The sequence below is a fragment of the Aethalodelphis obliquidens genome, unplaced genomic scaffold (assembly GCF_003676395.1).
Source record: "Aethalodelphis obliquidens isolate GAN/ISIS:26980383/991018 unplaced genomic scaffold, ASM367639v1 scaffold22, whole genome shotgun sequence".
Classification (NCBI taxonomy): Eukaryota; Metazoa; Chordata; class Mammalia; order Artiodactyla; family Delphinidae; genus Aethalodelphis; species Aethalodelphis obliquidens.
In genome coordinates this window covers 7,942,037-7,954,593 of record NW_020837966.1, presented here as the reverse complement: position 1 = coordinate 7,954,593, position 12,557 = coordinate 7,942,037, and positions in this window count along the sequence as shown.

Below are 12,557 nucleotides of genomic sequence, written 5' to 3'. Positions count from 1 at the left end.
TGAGATGCTATGGAAGCAGACATGCGCCTGAACCAGGGGTGAGGGCTCCGAGAGGCTTTCCAGGGAAGTAATACCAAACTGGGAGCTAAAGAGGAACAGGAGATAACCAGCAACGGAATGTGAAGGGTAGCAAAGGAGGGGAGAAGACTACTCCAGGGAAAGGAAAGAGCATGCTGGACATCCAGTGTCAACAGCGGATGTGACGCCTTCTGGGTCTTCAAAATCGGAGTGGAGTGAACCTCTAGGGTAGAGGATGAGAAGCGGTCTGAAAGGACCTCCTGGTAGAGGACCTTGAAGGTGATGTTAGAGGGTTTTGACTCCATCCCATAGAAAGCAGAGACTGGAGAAATGTTAAGCTGAGAAGTCACACAGTTCACACATTCCACCAGCTCTGAGGGCCAACCACGTTCTGGTGGCAGGATCATGTCAGCAGTATCCATTAGACACCTACCTCTCAGTGCCTGCTTCTCAAGCGTATGCCCAGTGCTAGGATTCTCTGGTGAATAAGGCCCTGCCGCTGCCCTCATGAGGCTCCATCCCTGCTGAACTGAGATGTCTTTGCCAAAGTATCGACATGACAGAAATGGGTGGGGGCCTTTAAGAACCAGAACTGAGTGCAGTCATGGCTCATTCACGACAGCCTCCCAGGGGCACAGAGTGGGATAAGAATAGAAAATCTGGGAGGGGAGGCCTCCCATAGGACCTTGGCCTCCATGAAAGCGACTCTGGGCTGGCAGAGGAAGAAGGTACCTGAAGGGACACTCGCTGGGTGTCCCTCGAGGTAGGGAGCAATAATGAAAGTGGGCACAAAAAATGCACGATTCTTAAGCAAGAAAGGCCAGCTCACACCAAGTGCCCTGCAGCATCGTTACAGAACATTTAGAGTTTTTCCAAAACACTCTTAAAAGATAATTAACCTAACTTGGCATGTTACAAAGTCATTTTAAATCTCCGCTTGGTGAATGAAATAATATATTCAGCAGCACGTGTGTGTTAGTGATAACTCAGTTTATCAAGGGCCAGGGGAGCTCAGTCTGGAGGTGCATGCCTCTCTCTGAACCCGGGGGCTGACAATTATCTCCTACCAGCCTTGCTACCTGCAAGGTTTGTTTGCGATGTGGCCTGGCTTTAAAAAAATAATACCAAGGGCTTCCCTGGTGGCGCAGTGGTTGAGAGTCCTCCTGCCAATGCAGGGGACACGGGTTCGTGCCCCGGTCCGGGAAGATCCCACATGCCACGGAGCGGCTGGGCCCGTGAGCCATGGCCACTGAGCCTGCGCGTCCGGAGCCTGTGCTCTGCAACGGGAGAGGCCACAACAGTGAGAGGCCCGCGTACCGCAAAAAAATAAATAAATTAAAAAATAATAATAATAACACCAATTTGTCTGTAGGGGCTAAACCCCTGGGCCCCTGAATCTGAGGATTCATACTGAATGCAAGCAGGTTTAAAGGGGGAGGGAACAGTCCCATCCTAACCATACTGTCATTAAGATATAACTACATCAAAGATATTTTAGCTCCTTTAAGGTTTCTAAAAAAGGGGGGGAGGGGGTCATTTAGTCTTTTCATTGCTATTTCATGTGTTTCAAAACTAATCCAATATTAAGAAACAAGCCATTGGGGGCCATCTAGATGCATACATTGTAATTATAGGATTCCCTTAATTAATTCTGACAGAGGGTTTCACAACAAAGATCCCAAGCCAGTCTTATTTCTCCCAGAAAAGCACTGTGTATGGAATCTTTATTTGCAGAGCCTTCTGCTGACGATGGAGGTTTTAAAAGGCATCCTCTTTAACTCCCTTGATTACTAAAACAACAGGAACAAATAAGCACGTTCCCAGTGACATCAGGAAGTGGCACTCAAACCGTCCCAGCTGGTGTGAATGTGGCCCCAGAGGTCACCACTGTTCATGAGCTTTACTTGCGATAAGATCTGGAGGCAAAAATGGAAGCTAAATATAGAGCCACCGACTGGATTCATGGGAAAAGTAACGTATTCCAAAGAAAGTAATAAACCCGAGCCCCAGAGAGACACTGAGTCTGTTGCCCCACCACATTCAGACTCTCTGAGTTCCTCCTGAGTGGAGCCCCTACTATCTTCATGGCTGCACTTCCCATGCCCAGCATGGGGCTGGCGTGTCGTGAGCCCCCAGTAAGTGTTGCTGCACTTACATATTGTTCTCAGTCTCCAGTATCTCAGCCAGGTAATATTCTCCCATCCTCTGTCATTCGATCTCAAGCGGTAAGCAATCTTTATTCATTCTCTCACAATTACTCTCGCTAAACACACAAACAAACCCACTTGCTCTACAAAAGCTTTTTACATCCTTACACCAACAGCTTTGAATTTTTACAGTCGGGGCTGGTTAATTCCATTACCCTTTCCACTCACTCACGCACTCAGATGTTTGGTGACCTTGTACTGTGATAGAGCCAAATGGTCCCTGCCCTTCAAAGGCTGACAATTCTGACAATCACACCAAAGCAGGGCCACTTGCAGGGGAACTAGGAAAGCAATTCCTGCTTGTAAGTATGTCTTTTCATTCCTAGACCTTGCATTGTCCACTTTCTGCAATTCAAGTATTCCCCTTGAATGTCTTATTCTTCATTCTTTGCACAAGCAGTGGTGATGTACTATGACCTCTTCTGTTCGCTTATAAACCTCACTTGTAATGTCCCCCACCGGGCACCTCATCTCTAAGTTTGGGCTCCAGAGTTTCCAAACTCCAGTACATATGCAAGTTACATGAGGATCTTCCTGAACTCAGTGGGACTGGGGCAGGGCCTGAGATTCTGCATTTCTAGCAAGCTCCCAGCTGTCACCATGCATCTGGTCTGCTGCCCACACTTGGAGTAGTAAGGGGCTGATTCACACTGAGAGGGCACTAAACTTCCTAGTGATTGCTCAAGTAAACATAACATCTTGTTTCCTTTTTTCCCCCTGTGGGTTTCTTGTATTCTCATTTGCAGTCTCTCCTCCATAACACACTCTGATTTTGCTGGTGTTCCCCAGTCCCCATAAAAACCAACACTGCAACCCAAATTAGTTCCACATGAGAACACAGCTATAAAAGTAGACTCACTTCACTCTTTCCCCATTCCTCATTTCAATCATTGAAGACACACAAATTAAAAAGAGAGAGAGAGAGAAAGAAACAATAAAGTACCTAATGTCCTGTGTTCCCCTGTTTACCTAAAGGTGTTGATTACCTAGAGGTAATTTTTTTCTTGTAAAGTAATTTATTTTAAATGAAAGAAGGTCAAGCAGCTATTTCATTTATCACTATTACAAAGGAGTCTAACCCAGTGATGGAGAAAGGGAAGGAGAAATTAATTACAAGTCAGAAGCTGCAGTAACACTCCCGGTAATTGTGACAAAAATTTTAACTTAACATTTCTGTCACTGAGAGAAGTTTGATTAATTTTACAATTGGAGATGCTATTGCCCAAATATTAGGGGGATTGGAGGACACAGCAGTTTTCAGCTTGAGATGTAGATGGCTTGTTTAAGACTCAGAAAGTATCTTCGAGGCACCTTCACACCTTATTAACAACTCAATCAGTGCCATGCTGGAAAGAATTAGCCAAGAAACCACGGAGTAACTGGCAAACAGTGTGAAAAGAAATACAAGCAATGAGCTTCTCTGTAGCTGTAACAAAGCAGACCTTGTTTTGTGTTACAAAGTATCCTGGGATGAGGCTGGTGCCACTGAAATCTGCCCTTCAGGAAATAAAACAAAAGAGCCTGTAGCAGATACACTTTTCCATTGGCATTTCCTTAAAGATGTTACACTGGGGTGGGATGAAGGAGGACCCCAGGCCTAAACAATAGAAATTAAGAGAAAGGAAAATGTATATTAACAACATGTTGAAAACTAGCTGAAAATGTTCTTGCAGTGATGAATTCATCAATGATCTGTGTGGTATACTGACCTCAAACTAATACAACATTTTTTTTTTTTTTTTTTTTTTTTTTTTTTTTTTTTTTGTGGTACGCGGGCCTCTCACTGTTGTGGCCTCTTCCGTTGCGGAGCACAGGCTCCGGACGCACAGGCTCAGCGGCCATGGCTCACGGGCCCAGCCGCTCCGCGGCATGTGGGATCTTCCCGGACCGGGGCACGAACCCGCGTCTCCTGCATCGGCAGGCAGACTCTCAACCACTGCGCCACCAGGGAAGCCCTAATAACAACATTTGACCCTTAGTTTAGGGCTTATTATGTTCCAGGGACATAAATTCTAAAGCTTTATCTGTACTAATTCCTTCAATCCCCAAAATGACCCTTTAAAGTAGATTCTATAATCATCCTCGTTTTATGGACACCCTTATTCTGTGGCGCAGGGAGATTAAGAAACTTATCCTAGATCACACGCCTAGAAAGTGAGGAACAGATATTCATTTCCAAGCAACCTGGCTCCAGAACCTATAGTCTTAACCAGGGGTCAGCACACCGTGTCCCGCAGGCCAAACCCAGCTTGCCACCTATGCTTGAAGTTCTACCGGAACACAGCCGCACTCATTCATTTACATCCTGTCCGTGACTGCTTTTCGCTACGACGACAGAGTTGTGTAGCTGCAGCAGAGACCAGCGGCTCATAAATCCAAAAGTGGGTACTATCTGCCTCCTGTAGAAAAGGGCACCAACTCTTGCTCTTGCCCATGATGCTATACTGCCTCTTAGAAGATGTCGACATGAACTCAAAGCATCTAGAAAAGACCCAACAGTGACAGACACCCTGGGTCACCTAAAAAGAGCAAGTGACAGGGAAATGAGAAAATAATGGGATGGAAAACTTACTTGCAAAACATGTATGCTAACTTCATTTATACAAGGCCTCAACAATGGTACACAGTAGTACATTAGATTTTGATATAACACCTATCATTCAACTTGTGGAGGAAAGAAAAAGACATACAGTTTCCACCTCTCGATGCCTGCGGTCAAGGAGATGATAGTTTCTAACATGGATCACTGAGCTGTTGTCAGGGAAGCAAACCTTGGGAGAAATAGTATTCCTTTCTTTCCACGGAGATCAAATGGAACTGCACAGCAAATCTGAGATTACTACTCACGTTGATGTTTTTCAGGTCTCTAGAGAGAGTTTGAGAACGTGTTGGTACTTTCCAAATCCCACAGGATGAAAGAAAAGAAATACAGGCAAAAAAAGTACTATAACTTCCCCTAAAGTTTGAGCTTTTTAACTGCACAGATTGAGAGACAATTATTATACAATTAGAGAGACTGGGAGGGGTAAAAGAAAATGGTAAGAGCAATGATTATTAATAATTACTGGTGTCTGGTATTAACTAGCACTCAACAGAGATTTGCGGTCTAAGATGGGAACCTTTTATTATATATGGCAGTGAAGGAGGGAAATCTGAAAGTTAGCTGAAAAGGTCAGTTTAAACACCCAAGGAACTTTTACTACAATAGTTCATCTATGTAATCAAAGGGGAAAACTCACATATTAAAAATCAGACTGAAAAGTAGAAATTGAGATAATTTCCAAATTAAAAAGAAAAATCCAGGAAATGCAAAATGCTAGATATTAAGATGTATTTAAAATTTATAGTAACTAAAACAGTTGCCTTACCCCAAGAGTAGACAGGTGGAAAAAAATAGAAGCTAATTAAATCTTAAAATATGTACACAGTCAATATAGGTAAAAGGAGGCATTTAAATCAGTGGAGGAGATATTTCATAAATGGTGGCTAGATTCCTCCCTCCCACAAAAAAAAAGTTAAATATATACTCCCCTTATACATCACAATTAATTCCAGGTGACTTAAACAAGTTAAAAGAATTGAATCCTATAATAACTAAAGGGGAATGTAGTTTATACTTCCCTCTAATTTATTCACTTTCAGTGTGAGGTAATCAGAAAGCAAAAGAAGAGACCATGAAAAAGATTTTAGAAATATTTGGCCACATGAAAATTAAATTAAAACTTTATCATTAAAATATAAAAGTCAGTCAAAAGCCTTTGAACTATCTGTTATGTTAAGTAAGAGTAAGATAATAAAAAGATACCTTAATTACAGCGGACTATACATAAAATGACACAAATAAACATAAAGTAGAAAAAATATTAAAGGCAAACACACAAAAATCCAGTCAACCTAATAGGAAAACACTTGAAAATGCATAGTTATCAAAACAGTGAAAAATTTTATAAAAATTAGATACCAATTTTGATCTATCAAATTAACCAAGATTATAAACCACCACTCCACCTGCAGGGTGCCGGTGAATTTAATCCAAGGGTCCTCCTGGATCAGTGGTGGATGATGTAAGCCCCTAAAAATTTTCAAATAAATGGACAAAATTCCACTTTGAAGATTTTATCCTGAGGGAAAAAATATCACAGATGTTCAAAGAGAGCTGAATGCAAGTATAGTTCTGATAGAATAGTAGACAAAGTTAAAAAGGGAAAAAAAAAACCCTCCAAATATCTAATAATAGACTATGGTTAAATAGGGTTTGGCACATGACTCCTATGGAATAACTTTTGGTTCTAATCTCATCTTGTAAAAGAAGATTCAAAGACGAGGCAATATTCCAAATACAATGTTGAGTGAAAACTAATAACAGTACAATGTGTGCAATATGACCTGTGATCCAGAAAAAAAGAAATATATATATATTTATTTACTTATTTATTTTTATTTATTTATTTCATATTTTCTGCTTATTTATATATATTTCTAATATATATTTCACATATATAATATTTACAACAGAAAGATGAACAAAGGAATGTTGTTTTTCTTCTTTGTACTTTCCTATATTTTCTAACTTCTTTCAGAAAGCCTGAAATAATTCTGTAATCAATATTAATAAATGTATTAAATGTTAACTTCAAAAAATAATATGGAAACAGGCAAAGCTGACCACTCTCCCAGGGACTTGGTATGGGGGCAGGAGGGTTCTGGATGGCTGGAGAGAGAATCAGCTCAGCTGTAAGGACAGTGAGTTACTTGCGTCATAGGTTAATTCCATCATAGTGAGGACCACGGCCTGACTTTCCTGTAACACACTATTGCCTGGAAGAGGCAGGAAGGTAGCGAGATGCCAGCCTGATCAAATCCAGGGCTTAAGAGGGCCTGATTCAGACACAGGCCACCCCAAGAAGGGAACCATCCCCTGACATTTTCAGTGCATGGGCAGTGTCTGCCCCAAATGACCTCCTTGGAGCTACCAGCTCATCTGCTCCAGACCCCAGGATCACAGTGCCACATGTGAATCCCTGTCTGTGACTGGAAGAAAGCAAACTGACATTGCAAGACAGAAAGCATTTCACAGAGAGCACATACAGTGATTTTTCCTTCAAAAACCATCAAAGGTAAAGACTCCATTAGAAGTGGTGTCACCGAATCTGATTCTCTCTCCCTTTTCTAAAAGCAGCAAGAAATGTTAAAAGGCAACGTGATAGAAAGCTTTTAGTTTGGATCCGTATACACTTCATTCTTCTGAGAGGAAGTGAGTTCCACCTTTGAAGGTGTGGGCTTCATGCAGAGAAGAGCTCAATTGATTCTCCGCCACTACTCCACTTAGTCAAACCGTCTCTTTCTGCTTTGACAGGAAAGAGGAAGAATACCTGGGTATTACCTAACAGGTGATTTGGGCTCATCTGCAGAATAACAGTAAAAGAGTCCACCCCCAAACAATGCTGCTACCTAGCACAATGCCTGAAATATAGCAGAAACTCCATAGATTTGAATAAATAATTCCATGACATCCACACTTTCTGGCAGGCAACTGGGATTTTGCCCTACCTTAAATTCCCTTTCTATATACTTAACTGGCCAACATGTGGGTATCTGGAATTTTACTCATTTTGAACATTCTGGAATCATTCTGTGATGTTTGGCTTTCTAGGCAAGTAACACTACTCATCAACCAAAACCTTCAAAAGTCAGTGAGTTAGGTTCTCTGCTAGATTCTGCATATTCACTGGAAGGGCATGTCATTGTCACGGTGCCCATCCCACCTAACTGAACCAATCAGGAGACAGAGCTAGAGAGCAGGCATGTCTTATTGGCTGATGGGCGATTAAGTTCCAGGTTTCCTTCCTCCTAGGTCAGGGCTCCATCAGATCAACCTTTCATTCAGCTAGTCCTGAATAAGCAGAGCAAGGGGAGAAGAATGTAACTCCTACTTGCATGGAAGGAACCGTTACATTGTGACTTTTTTCGTTTTATGTTGAGTTAGTTCCCTCCTCCTAGGGCATGGCCACATATGCCCAAGTAATTTGTTTAATTAATTAATGTAAATCATCTAAGTGGGGAAAATGGATTAGCTGGTATGGTGCTTTTGAACTGTATGGTTGTGAGTTAGAGCAGAAGCACCTGTCTATGTTTTCAGAATATACATTTCTGGGCCCCCCTCCCCACCCCAATGATTCTGATTTAGTCAGACTGTGATGGGCCCCATGAATCTGTTTTTAACTAGCTCCCCCAAATGATTAAGGGAGACAGTCTGAGAAACATTTTACCTAGACCATGAGTTCCAGGGAGGCTGGCAACATCTAATTTATCCACAACATTTAGCCCAATGTTTATCATGGAGAGGTTGCCCCATAAACACTTGTAGAATGGAATTCATGTTCACTAGGGATGTTATATGTCTCTTTAAAAGACACAAACATAATCTACTCATTGGGAAGAAATGTAACGTAAGCATTTGAAATCAACTTCCTATTGGTTTGTAACAACAATAAAATGACCTGCTTTTCTGATTTCTCTCTACTGTGATTCTGCCACCTGCCATTCTCACATGCTCAGGAAAAGGTAGAAAAGACAAGGAGACTGAGGTCCCGAGAGTCATCAGCTTCCTCAAATCACACAGCCAAGATGTGTCAGAATCTACACCCTGCGCTTGTCACACTTCATCTTGGGAAGGTCATAGCAGGGACACTGGTCCAAGGAATAATCACAACCATGGGGTCCCATCCGGTTTTGGCACCACCTATGAGCTGTTTGATTTGGGGTAAGTTGTAATTTCTGTAAGCCTCAATTTCCTCATCTGTGAAATGGGAAGCTATTGCTACATTTTCCAGCATGATGCTGTTAGGGGAGATAGGATCACACAAAGCAGGGTAAATGTGACAACTGTGTAATAGCGTTTTGTAAACTCCAAGAATTATATATCTAAGTCATCATTATGAGTACTATTAGTCTTTTAGTTCTGGTTTTCCAGTACTTACATTTTCCAATAATGATTTTTTAGTTTTAAACCCAAACAATTTTTGAAAACATGCACCTATATAGTTTAGTGAATTTATCCAAAAAAAGAGGGAGGGAGGAAGAAAAATATCCACTCTCCTAGAAATAAGCTGTCTAAAGAGATCATGAATTGGGGTTGGTTTCTGTCTCCTGAAACTTAGTCTTCTTAATGACTACCATCTCCATCTCTTTACATCTCCTTTATTATCACACATGCCTGAAACTAGTTTACACTATTAAAAAAAAAGATCACCACATTCCAGTTACAGAGTCAAAGACACATGATTATCTGTAGGATGATTCAGAGTACGTAACTGCACCTTCCCTGTTTTATTTGTCATGACTCTTCCCGACCTTTGACCTCCAATTGTTTGAGAAGTATGTGAATACATCCTAATGAATATATTGAATCTTAATTAGGTTAATTAGGCAGTGAGTCCGTGAAATAACAAATGCCACATGCTCTAACTTAGAAACCAGCTATTTCAATTTCATGCCATTAATAATTTTACTAGCTCCTTTTTCTCCTTGAGAGGATATAGGTTTCTGATTTGCCTATCTCTCTCATCCTCCCAATATCATTTTTCTTTAAAGTTAAATTCTCCATGTGTAGCCAGGTCTTTATCTGGACAGAGGTAGAAAGTGAGTTGGATTAATCTAGGTCTTTGAGAGGAAGCTGGGACTTTAGTTTTAAAAATATGGAGAGCCATCCAATCATGCTGCAATCTGACCCCAAGTGAGAGAGAGAGAGAGAGAGAGAGAGAGAGAGAGAGAGAGAGAGAGAGGGAGAGAGAGAGGGAGAGAGAGAGAGAGAGAGAGAGGAGGCCCTGCAGCGTAAGGCACGTTCAGCAAAGTCACAGGGGAGTCTTAGAGCCAAAACTGCTAAACAACTAAGTCTCTTCTCTCAGGAATGGGCCTGCCTTAGGATCCCCAACACTTTCAGTTATTAGCTAGAAGTAGTCTGTAGGAGGATAAGTCTTGTTAGGAACCGAGGGTAGCTTTCAAATGGCAGTAGCTGGGACCCTCAATCAGTTATGCTTTTTGCAGTAGGAGCTCTGCAAGGAACATTTGTATGTCCACCACAGTAGTCTCCTGTGCATTGGACATCTAATTGGAGAATTTTTGTGGGTCACTTCTCAGGTACCACACTTAATTGGCCCTATGATGGAAGAGGAAAGAAAGGGAGAGAATATACAGCATTTGGAAAGGGGCTCAAGAAAATAACCTCATCGTCCAGGAATTCTTGCGGTAGGATTTATTTGTGAACCAAAAAGTTTGTGGGACTTTTTAAAAAATAGCTTTCACTGGGAAGCCATCAGAGCTGATGAGATTCAACCCCAGAGGCATCAAGACGTTCCAAGTTAAAACAGTAAATAATTTGATTGAGATAAAGATTAATAGCTGAAATCATGTGAGTCAGTCAGAAGCACCAGAGAGCATCAATCTCCAAAGATTAATAATGGCAAAAGACAACACTGTGATAATCAGTTTCACAGTGATGGATCATGGGAGAGTTTAATGAGTGAATTTCAGGAGGAGAATTTCAATAGAGTCAACCAGACTTGGGGAAGTGCAAATCACACAGCCAAATCTGCGAGTGGGCTGTTTGCCTGGAGGACACAGGCGGGAATACCATTTTCCCGTCTGCGCGCTAAACGCTGAAATATCACACAAATTGGTGTCAGGAGGTTGAATGGAATCTGCTGCAGCAAAACGTGACTAGAGCAGAAAAGCCGTGCTCACTACTCTAATTTGGAAGGCAGGAGAGCTGAGCTACCAGAATGTAATTGTGTCTTAATGTGCTCAAGGAGACTGAGAATCATTTGTCATTGTCTGAGGGGCACACAAACTGATGTCATTTATGGGACTGTGTCATATTTCAGAGAGTAGGGGGCCACTGTCCTCAACTCTTATCTTTGCCAGCCTCTGCCTGCATGGATCCAAATATTCTAACACAATCTGCGACCCCACCAGGTAGCAGGCTCTGTGCTAGTTGTGGGGAATGGTGTGACAAATGAGCCATAGTCCTGGACCTCAGAGGACTGACAGTTTAACAAGGAGAGATGGACATGTGCATAAATTACAATAAGATGGAATTCGTTCTGGCAACAGCTCGGAAGGACAGCATGTGTTTTGGAATATGAACTTTAAAGACAGACTGGCCCACGTTCTAGCCTTCGCTGTCCCACATACTGGCTGTGGGACTGCGCAAGCACTTCTGAGCCTGTTTCCTCATTTGCCAAATGCCGAAAATCATAGTTTTCACCTCTTAATTAAGCTGTTTTAAAGCTTGAATGAGCAAGTACATTCTTCACGCGATGCCTGGAATACTGTAATGTTCTAGAAATTGTAGGTAATGATTTTGACCCCTAAATTAACAACACCTTGATGGTATTGTTATTGTCATACACAAAGTTAAAAGGCAATACAACGTAAGGAGAAATGAATTGTTCCTGCAAAGAAGGATGGGACCAGGATGTGAAATAAGAGTAGAGAAAATCTTCAAAGAGGAAGAGAGAAAGATTTGACATGGGTATGAAAAGAAAAGAGGCATTTTCCAGATTCACAAGGGAGAAAAGTTTTCAAGGACAGAGGAACTCTTATGAGCCAAAGCAGAGAGTATGAAGATCCATGATGGTTTAAAACATGGCAAGAATTTCAGTGTGGCTAGGGTATATTTCAGTGCGGTCCATGGGCTAAGGTAGGAAAAGCTGACTGGGTCAAGACAGTGAAAAGTTTTAAACACTATGCAAAAGGGTACAGAAGAAGCCAAATTTTTAGTTAGAGGAATTATAAAGAAACACAACATTTCTAAAGCATGGAGATATCTTCAAAAGAAAAAAATTAGTAAAAATGTATAGAAGGAAATTTGCTATTACATTATTTACTGGACTCTGATACATCCTTTGTCAAATCAAGTCCCTCCAAATGAAATTATATTCAGCAAAAGCATAATCAAAACAAGTGTCTTAGAACATGAGTGTTAGTCCCAAAGACCAAGTAATATGGATAATTCTGCCAATACTGTGTGTGTGTGTAAGATCAATGACTATTACTAAGTGCGAAAGCACCTCTAACCATTCATCTTCCTCCATGAAGATGCTACCCGTAATGACCACCATCTAATGAGCACTTCTAACGTACTTAAGGTTTTGTGGCTTGTGAGTTCTATTATTTATCCCCATTTTGGTGATAAGGCAACAGAGTTTCTGAGAGATGAAGTAGCTTGCCCAAGGTCGCACGGACAGTAACGGGGCACCTGGGCTGGGGACAGAAAGCAGCCTGACTCCAAAATGCATCATGCAGCCCCACGTGTCCTTATGTCCCTCCTCT